Genomic DNA, 20468 nt, shown 5'->3' with positions numbered 1-20468 from the left:
AATATTGGCATTTTCATTGGAAATTGTTATTTTGGCTAACGTTTTAAACTGTCAGCAAAAACTGTCTCTGTCTCCCTGAATGCAGCTGTGTCCGTGTAACTGCTGGGTTCCCATTGACATCAATGTTACTGCTGCACAGTGGCAGCTCATGTATTGTGGGTGCCCACCCCCTTGACACCTCTGCCACCCTCCCTATTCATGTGCCCAACCCCTTTCTTTTGCTATTAACATTTCTAATCATATCAAGTTAATAACAAGAGTCACGCTTTGCATCAGAGTCCACAGAGTTCCCCTTTTACATCAGAGTCCGCAGAGTTCCCCTTTTACATCAGAGTCCACAGAGTTCCCCTTTTACATCTGAATCCACAGAGTTCCCCCTTTACATCTGTATCCAAAGAGTTCCCCTTTTACATCTGAATTCGCAAAGTTCCCTTTCACTGTAAGGGGAGACTCTGCAGACTCTGATGTAAGGGAAAACTCTGGGGACTCTAACATAAGGGATGCTCTGGGAACCCTGATTTAAGGGAGAACACTGCAACCTCTGGTGTAAAGGGGTACTCTGATAGCCCTGAATTACCTTAATTTACTCACTCAGAGGCAGGAGAGAGAAGGAGGGAGACTTCAGTCACAGACAGGGATGGATGGTGAGGTCACTCACCCCTTGGCAGTCAGCACCTCTAATCCAGATGTATCTGGAAGCCATAGTCTGGTCTGGATAATGTGGCTGGGTTTCAGGCAGTCTGAAACCTGGACGCATGTTTCTGAACCTGAACTGAGTGAATCCCAGACAGGTGACAATCCCACACTATTGTGTGACATAGCAAATACATTTTTGCTATTTTCACATTAACGTTCCTTTCTGCCAATCAGGAGGCAAGTCAGTGAGACCTGTCTCCCGATTGGCCAAAGTGACGGAGGAAGCCTGAGGAGCCGAGCGGACACAGGAGTCGCCGCTTCCTGACACTGTGGAAGAAGAGGAGAGCCCTGTCACTCCAGGAGAGGAGCAGAGCCCCGCCACGTAAGCTGCAAGTGCTGCTGGACCAGCTGCGTGGGGTGGGGTCGGTTAAAGCGACAGCCGGGGGACACGCATGGCTGCATATGATGGGCACAGTGGCTGCACTTGGTGGGCACAGTGGCTTTATTTGGTGGGCACAGCGGCTGTATTTGCTGGGCACAGTGGTTGCATTTGATGGGCACAGGGTCTGCACATGATGGGCACAGTGGCTGCATATGATGGGCACAGAGACTGTATTTGCTGGGCACAGTGGCTGCATATAATGGGCACAGTGGCTGTATTTACTGGACACAGTGGCTGCATATGATGGGCACAGTGGTTGCATTTGATGGCCACAGTGGCTGCAATTGATGGCACAGTGGCTGGAATTGATGGCACAGTGGCTGCATATGATGGGCACAGTGGCTGTAATTAATGGCATAGTGGCTGCATATGATGGGCACATTGGCTGCAGTTGATGGCACAGTGGTTGAATTTGATGGGCACAGTGGCTGCAATTGATGGCACAGTGGTTGAATTTGATGGGCACAGTGGCTGCATATGATGGGCACAGTGATGCTGCAATTGTTTTGTTTGTTTTTTCAAAGTATTTTTCAGGTTGTTTGTGGCCCCCAAAAATTGTGAGCACCAGCTGCCACTGCATGCAAATTGTATGATATTGTACACCCGATGTGCCTACAAAACATACAAAAATATTTTTATAAGTGCAAAAAAAAAAAAAAAAGCCTGCAAAAGTAGTAGAAATGGTGAGATGTGGAGTGATTTCAGCCTCAATGCGAGTCTCCACACCCCAGTCGTTGGTAACTCCGTTTATTTCATACACCTCAGTGGACTTATATGTTTTATTTACTTTATATTAGAACTGAGCTGTATAGTATATATTTACCACAATCTGCCTGAATAACACACAGCACACTCCTCCTATCCCCGCACCAACATCTTCCTATGATATCCTATTTCCTCACCAACATCCTCCAATAATAGCTGCCGGTGTAGTGTCATATTTTGCTGCCTATCACAGGATGCTACGGAAGTGACGTTGCCGCCAGAAATTGCGTACTGCGCATGCGCGATGCGTTCCAAACACTCGCGCCGTGCGTTCCAACATAGTTTCGGCAATACAGTTCAGCGAAACCATCACATAATGTTACGGAAGTGATGTTACACACAACACAAACACTGGGCCGTGCGTTACAACACTAATACTTCCCTTGTTACCTCGTATCATTTTTTACCAACCATGCTGAGCTACGTGCGGTGTTAGGTTTTGCATTGCTGGGACTTGTAGTGCCTATCCTGAGCTACATGCTTCAATGTTCAGTGTCCTCATCCCTATCCCCGGGCTTCAATGTTCAGTGTCCTCATCCTTATCCCCAGCTTCAATGTTCAGTGTCCTCATCCCTATCCGCGAGCTTCAATGTTCAGTGTCCTCATCCTTATCCCCCTGCTTCAATGTTCAGTGTCCTCATCCTTATCCCCGTGCTTCAATGTTCAGTGTCCTCATCCTTATCCCCGAGCTTCAATGTTCAGTGCCTCATCCTTATCCCCGAGCTTCAATGTTCAGTGCCTCATCCTTATCCCTGAGCTTCAATGTTCAGTGTCCTCATCCCTATCCGCGAGCTTCAATGTTCAGTGTCCTCATCCCTATCCCCATGCTTCAATGTTCAGTGTCCTCATCCTTATCCCTGTGCTTCAATGTTCAGTGTCCTCATCCTTATCCCTGTGCTTCAATGTTAGTGTCCTCATCCCTATCCCTGTGCTTCAATGTTCAGTGTCCTCATCCTTATCCCCGTGCTTCAATGTTCAGTGTCCTCATCCTTATCCCTGTGCTTTAATGTTAGTGTCCTCATCCCTATCCCTGTGCTTCAATGTTCAGTGTCCTCATCCTTATCCCCGTGCTTCAATGTTCAGTGTCCTCATCCTTATCCCCGAGCTTCAATGTTTAGTGTCCTCATCCCTATCCGCGAGCTTCAATGTTCAGTGTCCTCATCCTTATCCCCCTGCTTCAATGTTCAGTGTCCTCATCCTTATCCCCGTGCTTCAATGTTCAGTGTCCTCATCCTTATCCCCGAGCTTCAATGTTCAGTGCCTCATCCTTATCCCCGAGCTTCAATGTTCAGTGCCTCATCCTTATCCCCGAGCTTCAATGTTAAGTGTCCTCATCCCTATCCGCGAGCTTCAATGTTCAGTGTCCTCATCCCTATCCCCATGCTTCAATGTTCAGTGTCCTCATCCTTATCCCTGTGCTTCAATGTTCAGTGTCCTCATCCTTATCCCTGTGCTTCAATGTTAGTGTCCTCATCCCTATCCCTGTGCTTCAATGTTCAGTGTCCTCATCCTTATCCCCGTGCTTCAATGTTCAGTGTTCTCATCCTTATCCCTGTGCTTCAATGTTCAGTGTCCTCATCCCTATCCCTGTGCTTCAATGTTCAGTGTCCTCATCCCTATCCCTGTGCTTCAATGTTCAGTGTCCTCATCCTTATCCCCCTGCTTCGATGAGGACACTGAACATTGAAGCATGGGGATAAGGATGAGGACACTGAACATTGAAGCACGGGGATAAGGATGAGGACACTGAACATTGAAGCAGGGGGATAGGGATGAGGACACTGAACATTGAAGCTCGGGGATAAGGATGAGGACACTGAACATTGAAGCAGGGGGATAGGGATGAGGACACTGAACATTGAAGCATGGGGATAGGGATGAGGACACTGAACATTGAAGCACAGGGATAAGGATGAGGACACTGAACATTGAAGCACGGGGATAAGGATGAGGACACTGAACATTGAAGCATGGGGATAGGGATGAGGACACTGAACATTGAAGCACAGGGATAAGGATGAGGACACTGAACATTGAAGCACGGGGATAAGGATGAGGACACTGAACATTGAAGCAGGGGGATAGGGATGAGGACACTGAACATTGAAGCTCTGGGATAAGGATGAGGACACTGAACATTGAAGCATGGGGATAGGGATGAGGACACTGAACATTGAAGCACAGGGATAAGGATGAGGACACTGAGCATTGAAGCACGGGGATAAGGATGAGGACACTGAACATTGAAGCAGGGGGATAGGGATGAGGACACTGAACATTGAAGCTCGGGGATAGGGATGAGGACACTGAACATTGAAGCTCGGGGATAAGGATGAGGACACTGAACATTGAAGCTCGGGGATAAGGATGAGGCACTGAACATTGAAGCTCGCGGATAGGGATGAGGACACTGAACATTGAAGCTGGGGGATAGGGATGAGGACACTGAACATTGAAGCTCGGGGATAGGGATGAGGACACTGAACATTGAAGCTCGGGGATAAGGATGAGGACACTGAACATTGAAGCTCGCGGATAGGGATGAGGACACTGAACATTGAAGCTGGGGGATAGGGATGAGGACACTGAACATTGAAGCACAGGGATAGGGATGAGGACACTGAACATTGAAGCAGGGGGATAAGGATGAGGACACTGTACATTGAAGCAGGGGGATAGGGATGAGGACACTGAACATTGAAGCTCGGGGATAGGGATGAGGACACTGAACATTGAAGCATGTAGCTCAGGATAGGCACTACAAGTCCCAGCAATGCAAAACCTACTAGGTAACAAGGGAAGTATTAGTGTTGTAACGCACGGCCCAGTGTTTGTGTTGTGTGTAACATCACTTCGGTAACCTTATGTGATGGTTTCGCTGAACTGTATTGCCGAAACTATGTTGGAACGCACGGCGCGAGTGTTTGGAACGCATCGCGCATGCGCAGTACGCAATTTCTGCCGGCAACGTCACTTCCGTAGCATCCTGTGATAGGCAGCAAAATGTGACACTACACCAGCAGTATAAACAACAGACACATCGTCATCCTGTTCAGTGTCCTCATCCTTATCCCTGTGCTTCAATGTTAGTGTCCTCATCCCTATCCCTGTGCTTCAATGTTCAGTGTCCTCATCCTTATCCCCGTGCTTCAATGTTCAGTGTCCTCATCCTTATCCCTGTGCTTTAATGTTAGTGTCCTCATCCCTATCCCTGTGCTTCAATGTTCAGTGTCCTCATCCTTATCCCCGTGCTTCAATGTTCAGTGTCCTCATCCTTATCCCCGAGCTTCAATGTTTAGTGTCCTCATCCCTATCCGCGAGCTTCAATGTTCAGTGTCCTCATCCTTATCCCCCTGCTTCAATGTTCAGTGTCCTCATCCTTATCCCCGTGCTTCAATGTTCAGTGTCCTCATCCTTATCCCCGAGCTTCAATGTTCAGTGCCTCATCCTTATCCCCGAGCTTCAATGTTCAGTGCCTCATCCTTATCCCCGAGCTTCAATGTTCAGTGTCCTCATCCCTATCCGCGAGCTTCAATGTTCAGTGTCCTCATCCCTATCCCCATGCTTCAATGTTCAGTGTCCTCATCCTTATCCCTGTGCTTCAATGTTCAGTGTCCTCATCCTTATCCCTGTGCTTCAATGTTAGTGTCCTCATCCCTATCCCTGTGCTTCAATGTTCAGTGTCCTCATCCTTATCCCCGTGCTTCAATGTTCAGTGTCCTCATCCTTATCCCTGTGCTTCAATGTTCAGTGTCCTCATCCCTATCCCTGTGCTTCAATGTTCAGTGTCCTCATCCCTATCCCTGTGCTTCAATGTTCAGTGTCCTCATCCTTATCCCCCTGCTTCGATGAGGACACTGAACATTGAAGCATGGGGATAAGGATGAGGACACTGAACATTGAAGCACGGGGATAAGGATGAGGACACTGAACATTGAAGCAGGGGGATAGGGATGAGGACACTGAACATTGAAGCTCGGGGATAAGGATGAGGACACTGAACATTGAAGCAGGGGGATAGGGATGAGGACACTGAACATTGAAGCATGGGGATAGGGATGAGGACACTGAACATTGAAGCACAGGGATAAGGATGAGGACACTGAACATTGAAGCACGGGGATAAGGATGAGGACACTGAACATTGAAGCATGGGGATAGGGATGAGGACACTGAACATTGAAGCACAGGGATAAGGATGAGGACACTGAACATTGAAGCACGGGGATAAGGATGAGGACACTGAACATTGAAGCAGGGGGATAGGGATGAGGACACTGAACATTGAAGCTCTGGGATAAGGATGAGGACACTGAACATTGAAGCATGGGGATAGGGATGAGGACACTGAACATTGAAGCACAGGGATAAGGATGAGGACACTGAGCATTGAAGCATGGGGATAAGGATGAGGACACTGAACATTGAAGCAGGGGGATAGGGATGAGGACACTGAACATTGAAGCTCGGGGATAGGGATGAGGACACTGAACATTGAAGCTCGGGGATAAGGATGAGGACACTGAACATTGAAGCTCCGGGATAAGGATGAGGCACTGAACATTGAAGCTCGCGGATAGGGATGAGGACACTGAACATTGAAGCTGGGGGATAGGGATGAGGACACTGAACATTGAAGCTCGGGGATAGGGATGAGGACACTGAACATTGAAGCTCGGGGATAAGGATGAGGACACTGAACATTGAAGCTCGCGGATAGGGATGAGGACACTGAACATTGAAGCTGGGGGATAGGGATGAGGACACTGAACATTGAAGCACAGGGATAGGGATGAGGACACTGAACATTGAAGCAGGGGGATAAGGATGAGGACACTGTACATTGAAGCAGGGGGATAGGGATGAGGACACTGAACATTGAAGCTCGGGGATAGGGATGAGGACACTGAACATTGAAGCATGTAGCTCAGGATAGGCACTACAAGTCCCAGCAATGCAAAACCTACTAGGTAACAAGGGAAGTATTAGTGTTGTAACGCACGGCCCAGTGTTTGTGTTGTGTGTAACATCACTTCGGTAACCTTATGTGATGGTTTCGCTGAACTGTATTGCCGAAACTATGTTGGAACGCACGGCGCGAGTGTTTGGAACGCATCGCGCATGCGCAGTACGCAATTTCTGCCGGCAACGTCACTTCCGTAGCATCCTGTGATAGGCAGCAAAATGTGACACTACACCAGCAGTATAAACAACAGACACATCGTCATCCTGAAAGGGAGGTTATGGGGATGTGGGCGTGGCCTATAAGCCTGCAATGAGGAAGTAGAAGAGTCCGCGCCTTTTAGCGCCCTTCATACCATGGACAGAGAAAGCCGTGTGCCCCGCCCCCCTGACGCCAGATCCAACCAGAGCCGTGCTGGGAAGGGGAGCAAGGTGTTTCTGTGTTGTTGCCCCGCCCCCGGATGCCAGACCCAACGGGAGCCGTGCTGGGAAAGTGGGAGCGGAGGAAGTTTTGTGTTGTCCCGTCATGAGTGCGGTAAGTGTAATGCAGAATTGCAGATCGTGCATGATAGAAAGATTACCATCGATTTGTATTACAAGGAAAGGGGAAGCCTGGCTAGAGCACGTTCTGTATATGATCAGCTGTGTATGGGGGAGGGGATGAGCTGTGTAAAGTATTACTAGTCTAAAGGTCCGAATATCGTATAAAAAATACAATTTTTAGATCGTATGACCATACTACGATCCGATTGTTCATACACAGCTTTTAAATGAAATTCGGTTTTCGGCCTAGTGTATTTTTTCATTCTCAGTATCGGTTTCGGCACCAAAAAACCCATTCGGTGCACCCCTAACCAGTGTATTCTAGACTTGCAGCTCCCGACACTCCCCGGGGAAACTCGGGATATCCTGGAGGAACCGATCTCCCTGGAAGAGCTTCAGGGAGTAGTGGGCTATTTGAAAACAAGCAAAGCTCCAGGTCCCGACGGCTTCACCGCCCAATATTACAAGACTCTCCTCCCGACATTAGGCCCACGTATGGTCACATTCTTTAACGCAGTCTGATCTGGCTCAGCTTTCCCCAGAGTTACCTTGAGAGTCCGCATCTCCCTAATCCACAAAGAGGGGAAAGACCCAAGCTTAAGCGGCAGCTACAGGCCCATATCACTGTTAAACACAGATCTGAAGATCTTCTCGAAAATCATAGCTAATAGGCTCACACAACATCTCCAAGACTTAAAGCGGGATTCCACCCTAAAGTGGAACCTCCACTGATTGGAACCCCCCCCCCCCCCCTCCGGTGTCACAATTGACACCTTTCAGGGGGGAGGGGGGTGGAGATACCTGTCAAAGACCGGTATTTTCACCCACTTCCGGGCATAGACTCCCACGGGAGTCTACGCCATTTCCTGCCCTGCCGCGCTGTCTGCTGGGACACACACGGGTCCCAGTGACAGCGCAGAGATTTCCTATTGCGTGGCTCGCGCATGCGCAGTAGGGAACCGGGAAGTGAAGCCGATTCGCTTTACTTCCTGATTCCCTCACCTCGAATGGCGGCGGCAGCAGCCAAGGCCCGAGCGGTCGATCGGCCTCGGCTGCCGGCATCGCTGGAACCCGGGACAGGTGAGTGTCCATTTATTAAAAGTCAGCAGCTGTAGTATTTATAGCTGCTGGCTTTTAATATTTTTTTTTTTTGGGCGGAATCCCTCTTTAATACATCTCGACTAGGTTGGGTTCATTCCTAATAGGGAGACTAGAGATAACACCATTAAGGTGCTTAAAGCGGGGTTCCACCCTAAAGTGGAACTTCCGCTCATCGGAACCCCCCCCAGTGTCACAGTTGGCACCTTTCAGGGGGGAGGGGGGTGCAGATACCTGTCTAAGACAGGTATTTGCACCCACTTCCGGGCATAGACTCCCATGGGAGTCTATGCCGTTTCCTGTCTCGGCGCGCTGTCTGCTGGGACGCACAAGGGAGTTGTCGGTAGTAAGTATATGCCAATATCTAGATAATATATCTTTAATTTGCTGGTGCCGTTGGCAATATGTGGTGATAATGCTTTAGAGGGGGACGTTTGTCCTCGTTTTTTATTTTTGACAGCAAGAGGTCTTGTCTTGACCTGGCCTTAGCCTTTTTGTATGCATTTTTTAACACCTTGTTCGAATAGCCACAAGCTTGAAGTCTTTCTGAGTATGGCAGCTTCCTGATCAAAAAAGGCGTCAGTTGAACAGTTCTGTCGAGCCCTCAAATATTGGGCGAACGGAATAGAGTTGATTAAAGGTTTAGGGTGGAAACTGGATGCTGGCAAAATGGTGTTGCCAGCAGTAGGTTTCCTGAATAATTGGCTCTGTAAATGTCCATCATTGTCCTTGGTGATGGTCAAGTCTAAAAAAGATATGCTGGAAAGGCTATATGTCATGGTGAATTTAAGATTCAATGTATTGTTGGAGTTTAGATAGTAAAGGAACTGATGTAGTAGGTCTGTAGGGCCATTCCAGAGCAACAGGATTTAATCAATGTAATGACGGTAGTGGGAACCATTAAATGAGAAGAAATTGTAACATTAATTTCCAAGGCTTCAACAATAAAGTCAGACAAATGTTCAGAATATAAATGTGAAGCCAATAGGATATGGCGGATGGTTGTAAGACCTAGTTGGTGTGGGATGGAGCTGTACAAGCCTTCCACGTCGATGGCGTCCAAAATGGTGTTGCCACCAACATGGAGGTCCTCAAGGGTCCGCAGTAAATGAGTAGTGTCTTGGATATAGGATGGTAGAGCTACCACCAAAGGTTGCAACAATTTGTCAATATACTTGCTAAGATTGTCAGTAAGACTGCCTCGGCCAGATGCGATTGGTCTCCCGGGGGGTCTTTTAAAATTTTTATGTGCTTTGGGTAGTGCATAAAAAGTGGCTTTGTGTGGAAAAGCTGTCCTTATAAAGTCACGGGTAGATTTATCTATAATGTGTTGGCTATAGGCCTGGCCTATTAAAGAGTAGAATTGTTGTGTGAATCCCCCCAATAGAGGAGCCAGAAATTTGTCTGTACCACTCTTGATTGGAGAGAATCTCCTGACACATGGCTTCGTAGTCAGACCTATTCTGGTGAACGGTGTAAAGATGAATCTGTGAACTGTGTTTTAGTGTAAACACATTGTAATAATAATTTGCGGAGGAACAGATGTACATCCTTAATGGCAACAAATTTGTCAATTTGTGAAACGGGACAAAAGGTCAGACCAGACCACTTTTTGCGATTCAGCACTGCGTCGCTTTAACTGACAATTGCGCGGTCATGCGACGTGTCATCACAAACAAAATTGACGCCCCCCACAAATAGAGCTTTCTTTTGTTGGTATTTGATCACCCCTGCGCTTTTTATTTTTTGCGCTATAAACAAAAATAGAGTGACAATTTTGAAAAAAAACATTATTCAATCACATGGAGCAGAGATCAGCATTGCTAGGCAGAACGGGGAGATGCTGTTTACAACGGCATCTCTCCGTTCAGCCACCCGTGAGACGGTATGCCCGTGGACACTCGGGGGTCCCGGCGGCGCGCTTGCTGTGGCAGGGCGGCATTAAAGATTGGACGTACATGTACGCCAATATGCCTGCCCATGCCATTCTGCAGACGTACATTGGCGTGCCCTGGTCGGGAACTGGGTAAAGGCACTTTTTAACCACCGGACCACCCGCTGTCCGTTTTTTACGTCACTACTTTGAAGAGGAATATCGTTATAGGATCAGCTATCTGCCATAACCCCAGTATCCTCTTCTTCAGCGAGCGGTCTGCTCTCCTGTTAGGCATGGAGGCGAGTGAAGATGGCCGAAATGTCACTTCCGCCCATAGCTCTTAACCACTTCAGCCCTGGAACATTTGGCTGCTCAATGACCAGGCCTTTTTTTTTTTATAGATTCGGCACTGTCGCTTTAACTGACAATTACACGATCGTGCAATATTTTACCCAAACAAAATTGATGTCCTTTTTTCCCACAAACAGAGCTTTCTTTTGGTGTTATTTGATCGCCTCTGCTGTATTTATTTTTTGCGCTATAAACAAGAACGTCAATTTTGGGGGGAAAAAAAATCTATCTTTTTACTTTTTGCTATAATAACCACTTTGCGCTTTAGCCAAAAGATGGCTGCAGCACGGACGCTATCTGCCGGGAGGCCGTCCCTGGACATCCTCCCTTTAACTGAACTTCCCCTCTGCGTGCCACCACAGGTGCACATTGGGGAAGTTCTGTGCTGGCCGTGTCCCTCGGACACAGCCAGTCACAGATCGCTGTAAACGGCCAATCATAGCGGCCATTTACAGTGTGATCGGCATGCCAATTGAGAGATGATCTCTTATGTAAACATATGAGATTATCTCTCATCGCCGGCTTTCCTTCCTCACACGCTGTCTGTGTGGAGGGAGAGATGAACCACTGGAGAGATGCAGCGGTCAGTGTAAAAATAAAATAAATAAAATGAAAATATAGTGCCCATCTGTCCCCACTGCCATCTGTCAGTGCCACCTGCCCCCAGTGTCATGTGTCATCAGTGTCATTTATTAGTGCCACGTGCCATCTGGTATCAGTGTCTCGTGTCATGCCATGCCACGTATTAGTGCCATCTGTCATCAGTGCCATGTATTAGTGCCATCTGTCATCAGTGCCATGTATTAGTGTCATCAGTGCCACGTATTAGTGGCATCTGTCATCAGTGTCACGTGTTATTGTCCTGGTGCTCCAGGGCCTTCAAAAGTGTAATAGGTAGTCAACAAGTTAGATGTGTAATTTATGCTCCTAGAAAACGTGACAGCGCTCCCTGCATGTTGGGCATCTCTATGTGGCCAGGCTGTGGAAAAGTCCCACACATGTGGTATCGTAATACTTAGGAGGAGTAGCAAAATTTATTTTGGGGCATTATTTGTGGTATACACATGCCACGTGAGAAATAACCTATTACAATGACAATTTTGTGGAAAAAATTTTCATAAAATAAAAAATCTACATTTTGCAAAGAATTGTGGGGAAAAATTACATCAAAAAGCTCATCATTCCTCTTACTAAATACCTTGGAATATCTACTTTCAAAAAAGGGGTCATTTGGGGGGTTTTTGTACTTTCTTGGGTTGTTCAGGTCACAAGAAATGAGATAGGCCACCAGTACATCAGATGTGATGAATTTTGTGTGATTCGCACCACAGCTTGTAGACTCTCTAACTTTCACAAAGACCAAATAATATCCACTAATTTGGGTTATTTTTTACCAAAGATATATAGCAGTATAAATTGTGGCCAAAATTTATGAAGAAAAAATAATAATTTGCTAAATTTTATCACAGAAACAAAGAAAAATGTGTTTTGTTTTGTTTTCAAAATTTTCGTTATTTTTTTTTTCATGTATAGTGCAAAAAATAAAAAACCCAGAGGTGATCAAATACCACCAAAAGAAAGCTCTATTTGTGGGAAAAAGACAACAAATTCATTTGGGTACAGTGTTGCATGACTGAGTAATTGTCATTCAAAGTGTGAGAGCACCGAAAGCTGAAAATTGGTCTGGGCAGGAGGTGTATTTTTGTTAAAAAGAAAAATTGCAATAAGCGTATATTGATTGGTTTGCGCAAAAGTTTTATAGAGGATAGATTTATGGCATTTTTATTAGGGTTTTTATTTTTTTAAATTTTACTAATGATGGCGGTGATCTGCGATACGTGCCAGGATTGGATGGGTGATCTGTTTATCAAAGTTCCCCGGACAAGGGGGAGGGGCTGTATGTGGCGGGGCGGGGAACAGCTATTGAAATAAAAGCTGTTATGTTCCCGGTGCTGTAATCAACCAGGCAGCAGCTCTCCTCCCTTCCCCTGCACAGGCTGGCTGCAGTGGGGACACGCGCACGGGCTGCATCTGACGGGCACTGGTGAGGCTGCTTTGATCTCCTGGACCATGTCCCCAGTCTCTGAGCATCTCCTGTACAAATTTTTTTTTTTTTTTTTTTAAATATACGTTTCGGTATCGGTCAGTTTCGGTTTTCGGCCTAGTGTATTTTTGGTATCGGTTTCGGCACCAAAAACTAGAGGTCGACCGATATATCGGCCGATATTTGCCGTTTTTTTAAATAATCGTCATCGGCCGATTGTGCTGATAAAAAGCCGATTTAGAACTACAGCAGGACTTTGAAATGACTTCTGTATAGAAGTCAGTGTGAGTTGCCTGAGTCGTCATAGCAACCCTTTCCTCCTCTCTGGGCAGACTGCCAAGAAAAGAACTAAATGATACAATGTTTACACTTGAATGAATGAAGTCATCTCTGTGTGTAGAAGTTCTCAGTTTAACCATTTAAAGACTAAATCTTTTCTGACACTTGTTGCTTACAAGTAAAAATCCTGTATTTTCTGCCAGAAAATCACTTAGACCCCCCAAAAATTATATATATATTTTTTAGCAGAGATCCTAGGGAATAAAATGGCGGTTGCAATATTTTATGTCACACGGCATTTGCACAGAGGTCTTTCAAATGCATTTTTTTGGGAAAAAAATACACTATTTAAAAATAAAATAAAAACAGTAAAGTTAGCCCATTTTTTTTTTTTCGTCCAAAAGTTTTGACTACCTGTTTTTATTTAATACATAGGTTTTTTTTTTTTTTTTCTTTTTTTTATCTAAATCATACATACAAGTAAACTGATTGGAGGTTTGTTTTGTTTAATAAATGTTTAAATGTAAGAAATTTTCTGTATCACTTATGAAGGCTGCTTTCACACTGGAGCGTTGATGGTAAAACGCAAGTTTTAGCGGCTCTTTACCATCATTTTAGCGGTGCTATTTGGCTGCTAGTGGGGCACATATAACCCAGCTAGCGGCCAAGGAAGAGGTTAAATGCGCCCATGAAGCACTGCTGCCAAATCGCATTGCATGCGCTTCGGCAGTGGTGCCCATTCATATCAATGGGCAGGAGTGGTGGAGGAGCGGTATACACCACTCCAAACGTGCTGCTTGCAGGACTTTTTTTTAAGATCCTGCCAGCGCATCGCCTCAGTGTGAAAGCACTCTGTCTTTCACGCAGACTGCAGGGGAGCCATTTTGCAGGCACTTTACAGGCGCTATTTTTAGCCCAAAAGCACCTGAAAAACGCCCCAATGGGAAAGGCGTGTTAGATCAAGGGGGATTAAAAATAAATAATAAATAAAAAAGAAAAAAAATAAATAAATAAAATAAAAATCGGCCTAACATATTGGCCCAAAAAAATCGGCATCGTATATCGGCTATCGGCCGCCATGATTTCTAAATATCGGCATCGGCCAGAGAAAAACCCATATCGGTCGACCTCTACCAAAAACTAATTCGGCGCACCCCTAGTTTTTACAAAACCAATTTCATATTAAAAGGTAAAATCTGCATGGCCAATTATTGAAATCTTAGAAAATAATTTAGTGTATGCTCCATCTAAGAGCCCATGGTTGCATAAATTCACACATAGTAGTGCCCCTACAGCCCATCATAAGTCATATTGGTTACAACCACAACTTTTTTCAAACGTATCACAAGCAAATAACTATAAACAAAGCTATAAATACTTGGGTAACTACTGTAAACCAAAACCTATAAAAGATGAAATCCAGTTCGCAACACACATAAGTTTCAGCCACAAGGTGGTTTGAGCAGAGCGATAGAAGATCTTAACAGGATTCAGCTGGCAATGTCTATTTATTTATAAGGCAAAATCTTACGTTACCAACAGTATCAAGAAATATGCAATGTTTTCTCCCGATTTATAATCGTATAAGTAGGAGCAACTGGGATTCCATACAGTAAAGTCTTTTATAAGGGCTCTGCAAATTCTAAAAATGGGCATATGTCATTTTACATTGTCTTACGTTAACCTATTTCTGTCCTGACGTCATACTGGCAGCCTGCTGATCACTTCATGCTTCATGCTCATTTCCTTTTCTCTCCTCAGCAGGTTCCTATCAGCAAATGTGCATGGAGCAGAGAATGTCTGTCTACGGCTGCCCCTTCCACTTCCAATCTGAGAAAGCTACTGCACAGATGACAGAATGCTGATACCAAGAAATATCAGGTACTTAGGCTGCTTTATATATTTAAAAAAAATACACAGAAAATGCACAAATGTATTAAGGTATTTTGTTTAGTTTTTCTATCTATATGGAGTTCAGTATTACTACCTTTTGCCCCTAGTTCCAATTTTCCATTTTTCCAGCAGAATGTAAAAAAACATGCAATATTTATCACCAGGGTTTTGCTCATGGTATCACTGCAGTATTTATCTAAAAACAGCATGCGCTCCCCCCATAGCTGGTTGCTAAGGAGTGGGTCAGGATCCGGCCGCTGCGGATGACAGCTGAATGTATAAAAATAAAAAAATTCCAACCATTACAAATTATGGAAGAAAATTATATATATTTTTTGACCATTCCTTTATTAAAAAAGCGTCCTGCGATGTAAATCGCATCACCCACTGCACCGCCAACCGAAAAAGGTGATATGCCGCCTAGAGGTCAACCGATATATCGGCTGATATTTGGCCATTTTTGATCAGCATGGGCCGATTATTATCAAAATTAGGCCGATATTTAAAACTGACCGCCATTACACCTCCCTTCTCCACACTGCGCTTGATGCTTGCCAGAGCTGCTAAATTTGTGAAACTGACTGAGAGGATCTGTCAGAATTGAGCTTGATGTTGGGGGTTGGTGGGACCCAGCAGCTATCAAACACCAGCCAATGGGATGGGATCTGGGCGGGCTGCTACGTGTATGTGGCACCGCCCCTTTTATTAAGGTCCCAATCATTGGCTGGTGTTTGATAGCTGCTGGGTCCCGCCCACCCCTGACATTAAGCTCAATTCTGACCGCTCCTCTGTCAGTTTCACACACCGTTACACTTGGCTCAGTGTGAAACCTGCCAGTGCCACTACCAATCAGTGCCACCTGCCAATGCCTACCAGTGCCACAGTAAGTCAATGCCATCTCTTCCAAACCAGTGCCACGTGCCATCTGTTGGTTTCAAACCATGGCCATCTGCCAGAGCCAACCAGTGCCATCTGTATGGAGGACATCAAGTGTGTGGTAGAGTGACCGGAGCAAGCAGGGAGGAGTGGAGTGGGTGAGGTTTTAAAAAAAATCTGCTTAATATATCGGCCACAGAAATCGGCATCTTATATCGACCGTCCCGATTTCTAAATATCTGCTGTTGCTAGGCACAACAGGGAAATGGCTTGTTTACATGGGCATCTCCCTGTTCTGCTGCTCCGTGACACGATCGCAGGCCTCCGTGGGACATACAGGCACGGTCAGAGTATGCGGCAGGCACGCCCACAATGCCACGATATAAAGGGGACATACCTATACGCCCATTTGCCCAGCCTTGCCATTGTGCCGATGTATATCGTTGCGTTCTGGTCGGCATGTGGTTAAAGCTTGTGAATATAGGAACCGAAAAAAGTCTCATAGCAGCACAGTAAGCTAAATGAATCCACCATGAAAAAAATATTTCTAAAAATAGTCTAGTCAAAGCTTTTCTCTGAGCAAAAAATTTCTAAATACCTTGTAAAGTGTTTTATACTCTCCTAAATATGGTTCCTGTGTTGGAACCAGTTTCGGGTGCAGGGGACCATTAATCAGAGAAGCCTATTCTGCCCCCACCTAACAACTGTACTTTTTTTTCTCCATCATATTATGCCCCACAGTTATTACCTTTTTGTATCCCTTAACATTGTAAGCTCTAATGAGTCGAGCCTTCTGATTCCTCCTGTATTGAACTGCATTGTCTACTCTCGTGTTGTAAAGCGCTGCGCAAACTGTTGGCGCTGTATAAATCCTGTATAATAATCAAGTGCTGCAGATGTGCCCATGCCAAATGGTCCCTGTGGTCTCCTTTCACTGATGTCCTCTCCATCACCCTATTGTCTGGATCCTGAAAAAGAACCAGGCACTGGACAGCCAATAGGAAGTATCCACATCAACTGCCTGAGAATATTTGAATGTTATGTGACCACAGATTTAATTGAGTAAAAAGCATTTAGGTAGGGTTTTCTATTTTTTGGAATTAGTCTGAGGGGGGTGAAGCTAGGGGATGAGGTGAACCTCAGAATTTAGCTTTACTCATTTTCTTTTGACACACAAGGTTTTCTAAAAGTTGCAACTCATTCTAATTCATGTTTAAATTTCTAGCAAATACTGGAAGTTGATGGAGTTCCCTTTTTTATTACCCATCTCCTCTTTATCAATATAAAAAAAAAACACGTTAAATGACAAATGTCTCTAATGGCTATTTATTTTTATTTTTTATTTTTTTATCCCTTACTAAATATCATTTTTTTTTTTCTCTCTGCAGGTTAGTTTGCACTGGAGGATAACCATTTCTGGCTAAAGAAGGTGTTTGTTTTATCCAGTATAAGATGGAACTTGATCTTGTACAAACATATAAGGAAGCTTGTTGGCCCATAAAGTTGATATGGGAACGTATAAACCAGGCATACTCTTCCGATTCTCCTCCTACGGACTGGGGTCTCCAAAAGGGGGACTGTGGATTCCAGTCCTGGTTTTTTGGCTCTCACAAGGAAAGATACACAGTGGTCTGGGACAATAAGCATTCTTATTGGAAAATCAATTCTCCATTCGAAGTGATTCTCTATTTTGTCGGGCCCCTTTTTATAGACAAATCAAGGAAAGGCCTACCTGTTCCTCCTTTATTTACTGTGATAAACTCAGATCAAGATCTCTTAATGCCTAACAATCCTAGTAAAGTGGCAGCAAGAATGCTGCACATTGTACGTTCCGTTTGTAAGCCATGCATGTCAACGGACACAGATTCCATCATAATATTGGACTAACATCACTTTTTAAGTTGCTGTGTTACTTTCTACCAAATTGCCCTCAGAATGCAAACAGTTGTGACCACGTAGATCAGGGGCATTTCCAAATGGATGCAGAATTTGTAAAACATTTTGTATACATCTTTGTGATTTTATATTTTTCACAAAAAAATACAGACGAGTTCACTTACTCTGAGATGGTGAAAGCCGGCTTAGGTGAACACACACACATATATATTGTATATAATATCTTTTTTAAACTACTCCTAAAACTACCACCTATCAGAATATATCAAAATCTTTATATGTTTACTACAAATTCAGTGTTTTTTTTTTGTTTTTTGTTTTGTTTTTTGTTTTGTTTTTTTTATTTCTCCTTTAATCCTAAGTTAGGGAACTTTTTTACCTTTTTTGAAGATGTTTCAGTCAAGCTTTTATCTATTCCATATCACAGCTCTGTCTACTGTAGTCTTCTGTCTATCCCTGTTCCCTGGTAGGATAAAAAGCAGAGTTTTTAACATTATAGCTGTAAGTATTTAGGATGCATGTTCCTGGGATGACTGTCCAGTAACCATTCTCACTTAGAAACTAAAAGACATTAGTTTCAGTCTCTTCATGGTGGCCACCACTTGCAGTCTGTGTGGTGTAAGGCCCCTTTCACACTACCGATCCGTTCAGGTCCGCATGTCAGTTTTTCAGGCGGACCTGAACGGATGCTCCATAGAGGTCTATGGAACGTCGGATATGGGCGGTGACAAGTCCGCTGACATCCGACCCGAAAAAGTGTGACGAAGGAAAAAGCTATTTTTCCATTCGTCATCGGATCGGGTGACGACGGACACTGTGGTCCGTCGTCACCTGATCTCCCATAGGGGAGATCGGCGCTGTGACAGGTCCGTCCCTGTGCAGAGACGGACCTGTCATCTTCCTGCTCAGCGGAGATCGCTCCGGCGATCCCCGCTGAGCAAGTGGATATCCACGGGGGCGGATCAGCACTGATCTGCCCCGTGCGAAAGGACCCTAATGCACAAAACCGTTTTGTGGCCTTTTTTGGCCTTTTCATTTGAACCTGACTCATATATTCATGTATTGCCTCGGTGGATATTGACCTGAAAATAAAATGCTTTGTCTTGGTAGAAACACTGTTTTATGTAACTATATTTGCTGTGGAATTATGTAAATTTGCATTTTTGAAAGCCTGTGGTGTTTTTTTTTTTTGTTTTTTTTTTCTACAAAATGCACTTTCATAATAATTATGAGAAAATTTTAAGTTTTGTCTTTGATATATACCACCTACAAGATAGCCTGGGTGTCACGGTGTTGCCTTTTGTAATGCACAAGATGTTTCAGAGAAAAGGTGATTATCCTAATCCAGAGGAGTGCTTCCTCATGCTGGCATTGAGGTGCACAAGTAAAACTTTGGTGCTGCTGTGGCCCCTTAGATACCAAGGGTAGGTAACAATTAGGTGGCCTATAACAGTGGTCACCAACCTTTTCAGACCTCAGACCACTAAACTCACAATTTTGAATCCCACGGACCACTAACACAAACTTTATATACCTTATTCACACAATTCTCTGTCTCTCTGCCCCCCTGCCCCTGGATCACTGTTGCTTTATACACAATGCTCTGGTGCTATGGAATGCTTGTCATTAGGTGGACTTGGGACCTTTCTCTAGGGCAGCTGCCACCATCCCCATTAGTGACTGTTTGTTTTCTATAGGCCACCACACTCTAACTTGCCTACCCTTGGTGTCTGAGGGGCCACAGCAGCACCATAGTGCTGTATTTATAACTGGACACCTCAATACCAGCACAAGGAAGCACTCCTATATATAACTGCATTCACCAGCCTTTTTCCTGATGATCTCCGCAGATGACCAAATTAAGAATGGGCTTATCTCTTAAGTGCAATAATTTATTTACTATTCAATGCTAGAAAACAGGTTTACACTCAGATGGCTTTGAGGTGCACTGCTGCACTGTTATGTCCTGCAACCTGTGTATACTATGCAGGTGAGCACAATACAGTATAAACATTGGGTGACCAACCAGGGTTTGAATACTCTGTTCAAAGGGTCTAGGACAAGTTTGACTTATGATCTGGACCCTACTGCCTCCAAATAAACCAGGAACACTTGAAAAAAATGAATGGGGTGAGTGTTATAGATTGCATTAGTGTTTTGACATCGTGGACTTGCACGATTCCCATAAATTGGTGGAAAACGGTGATGCATTGTCAATGGGGAAAAAAGTGTTTATAAATATGTACAGATGTCCCAAATCAGAATTTGTCAAACAAGACTGTGAAAATGCATTTTACATTTTATGGTATTGCATGAAAAGGACTAGATTTTTAAGATGGTTATATTGTGACTTGTAATGCAGTATTTATGTTTAGCATTTTTTGCATATTTATGAATTCTAGGCAGTTGTGAAAATGTATTCTGTAATACAGGTATGCCTTAATTGGAAAATAAAACCTTAAGGAACCTTTTACGCTTGTGCCTTTCACAGTAAGCGGGTGCATTGTGGCAACATACTTTGGAGTGCCTTGCCACAACGCACCCCCTTACTGTGAAAGGCACTCAAATGCATTGTACAGTAGAGTACAGATTGCCATAGCACACCATATAGTGTTTGAAGGCTGGGTTGTGTGTTTATTTTTTATTTTTTTTTTGGAATTATGCATGTGATTTTATGCTGCAACGAACGATTATTTTCATAATCAATTAATTGGCGATTTTATTGTTTACATTAATCGGTTAATAACCTTAAAAGTGTGGTGAATTATTTAAAGTTTAAAAAAGGCAATTTATTCTTAAAAATCTAT

The 20468-nt window shown here is 44.4% G+C and overlaps 1 long non-coding RNA gene across 1 annotated transcript; it reads left to right on the top strand.

The window, feature by feature from the left end:
* The first annotated feature begins 7194 nt into the window (after positions 1 to 7194).
* On the top strand, positions 7195 to 18774 carry LOC143924198 (uncharacterized). Its single transcript, XR_013261841.1, has 3 exons — positions 7195 to 7340; positions 14761 to 14877; positions 17154 to 18774. It is a non-coding gene; the product is annotated as an uncharacterized LOC143924198 (long non-coding RNA).
* The last annotated feature ends 1694 nt before the right edge of the window (positions 18775 to 20468 follow it).

Source organism: Lithobates pipiens, unplaced genomic scaffold, assembly GCF_037356315.1.
Source record: "Lithobates pipiens isolate NorthernLeopardFrog02 unplaced genomic scaffold, aLitPip1_a1.2 Scaffold_22, whole genome shotgun sequence".
Taxonomy (NCBI): Eukaryota; Metazoa; Chordata; class Amphibia; order Anura; family Ranidae; genus Lithobates; species Lithobates pipiens.
This window is presented reverse-complemented; position numbering and strand designations above follow the sequence as displayed.